Genomic DNA, 2,500 nt, shown 5'->3' with positions numbered 1-2,500 from the left:
CTCCATCACTCTCTCTCTCTCTCCCTCTCTCTCTGTCTCTTCCAGTTTCTTCTCCATCACTCTCTCTCTCTCTCCCTCTCTCTCTCTCTCTCTTCCAGTTTCTTCTCCATCACTCTCTCTCTCTCTCTCTCTCAATCTCTCTCTCTTCCAGTTTCTTCTCCATCACTCTCTCTCTCTCCCTCTCTCTCTCTTCCAGTTTCTTCTCCATCACTCTCTCTCTCTCTCTCCCTATCTCTCCCTCCCTCTTTCTCTCCCCCCCATCTCTCTCTCTCTTGTCTTTTCTTTTGTGTTCTGTCTCTCCTGCTGTTCAGCTCGCCACACTGCTTCAGGGTTCAGTGGTCACAACACGCCATTAACCTCATTTGCATGTGTTTTCCCTTTAAACACACACACACACGCACACTGTCATACACACACACACACACACACACACACACACACACACACACATTGGCATGTCACAAGGCAGAAAACAAGAGCCCTCTGGGGGGATGCAGCTCTCTATCTCTCTTCCCATATTCCTCTTTCCTTCTCTCTCTCTTCCCATATCTCTCTTTCCTTCTCTCTCGCTCCCTCTCTGTCAGTCTCTTTCTCTCCATCCCTTTCTCTTTTCACTTCACTCTCGTTCCTTCTCTGCTTTTGTCTCTCTCTCTCCCTTCTGTCTTTCCCTTCTCTCTCTCTCCTCCTCTGACTCTCCATCACTCACTTCCCCTTCTCTCTCTCCCAATAACAATAGCACTGCAAATAGCCTGCACAGTTTAAAGGCCATCCAAAAGAAACCTGATGTTGAATGAGGGTCTGTGTGTGTGTGTGTGTGTGTGTGTGTGTGTGTGTGTGTGTGTGCTTGTGTGTGTGGTGTGTGTGTGTGTGTGTGTGTCTCTGTGTGTGTGTGTGTGTGTGTGTGCTTGTGTGTGTGTCTCTGTGTGTGTGTGTGTGTGTGTGTGTGTGTGTGTGTGTGTGTGTGCTTGTGTGTGTGTCTGTGTGTGTGTGTGTGTGTGCTTGTGTGTGTGTCTGTGTGTGTGTGTGTGTGTGTGTGTGTGTGTGTGTGTGTGTGTGTAGGCTACACTGATGCTCTGAAATGTTAGAAGCTAAAGTGGTAGGTAGTTTATTTAGTGCTGTTTTAGTGCTGTAGGTTACAGTGCTAGTGCTGTTCTACAGAGTTACAGTGCCGTCAGGCTTCAGTGCCGTCAGGCTGCAGTGTTGTTTTACAGAGTTACAGTGCCGTCAGGCTTCAGTGCCGTCAGGCTGCAGTGTTGTTTTACAGAGTTACAGTGCCGTCAGGCTTCAGTGGCGTCTGGCTGCAGTGGCGTCTGGCTTCAGTGGCGTCTGGCTTCAGTGGCGTCAGGCTGCAGTGTTGTTCTACAGAGTTACAGTGGAGTCAGGCTTCAGTGGCGTCAGGCTGCAGTGTTGTTCTACAGAGTTACAGTGGAGTCAGGCTTCAGTGGCGTCAGGCTGCAGTGTTGTTCTACAGAGTTACAGTGGAGTCAGGCTTCAGTGGCGTCAGGCTGCAGTGTTGTTTTAGTGGCGTCAGGCTTCAGTGTTGTTTTACAGATTTACAGTGCCGTCTGGCTGCAGTGCCGTCTGGCTGCAGTGCAGTGCTGGTGGTTTCCAGCTGCAGACGGGGCTCTTAGGGCTTCAGGCAGCATCTGACGGCAGGGAAGTAGGTCAGCGCTGTGCTTCTTTCATTCATTTTGATTTTCTATTTTATTTGTGTGCTCAGGTGGCGGATGACCTGACCAGCCCCACTCTCTCACCCCCCCTCCCTCCCTCCCCCCTCCCCCCTCCCTCCCCCCTCCCTCTCACTCTCCCTCCAGTCCCCTCTCTGACAGCATGTCGTTTTCTTTCCCTGTTGCTGAAAATAGCCTCTCCCTCAGGCAGACTCATTTCTTGGGGGGGGTTGGGGGGTTCAGTGGGCAGCTCCTCCACTCATCAATCTTGCCCGTCTCAGCACCATGGCGCCTGGAGCTGGTGCCCCCATGCCCGTCCACCTTCTCCCCTAAATCACGTCTCCTGCACCCCCACCCCACCCCGCCCCGCCCCCCAAACACCTCACCTCAGCGCTCACGGCCAATCAGACACCCTGTCAAAACTCAACACGCAGCACTCAGCCAATCAGACGCCCTGTCAAAGCTCAACACGCAGCACTCAGCCAATCAGACGCCCTGTCAAAACTCAACACCCAGCACTCAGCCAATCAGGACTGCTGACTATTCACCTGAGCACACATTCAGTGCCCCCAGCCAATCAGCTTCCATCTTTCTGAAACGGACGCTTCACCCAGAGTGAAACAGCAGACATTCAGAGGTCAAAGGTTCTTTCAGAAGTCAAAGGTCCTTTCAGAGGTCAAAGGTCCTTTCTCACCCAGTCTTCATCTGCAGTAGACAGGGGCAGAGTGGAGAGGAGAGGAGAGGAGAGGAGAGGAGAAGAGAGGAGAAGAGTGGAGAGGAGAGGAGAGGAGAGGAGAAGAGAGGAGAGGAGAGGAGAGGAGAGGAGGGGAGAA

At 52.3% G+C, this 2,500-nt stretch overlaps 1 protein-coding gene across 1 annotated transcript in view; it reads right to left on the bottom strand.

The window, feature by feature from the left end:
• The window catches only part of LOC105912069 (potassium voltage-gated channel subfamily D member 3-like), an 80,727-nt gene that overhangs the window by 46,878 nt on the left and 31,349 nt on the right, over positions 1 to 2,500 (bottom strand).

Source organism: Clupea harengus, chromosome 4, assembly GCF_900700415.2.
Source record: "Clupea harengus chromosome 4, Ch_v2.0.2, whole genome shotgun sequence".
Taxonomy (NCBI): domain Eukaryota; kingdom Metazoa; phylum Chordata; class Actinopteri; order Clupeiformes; family Clupeidae; genus Clupea; species Clupea harengus.
Note: the sequence above shows the minus strand (reverse complement) of the source record. Positions and strands in the feature narration are given on the sequence as shown.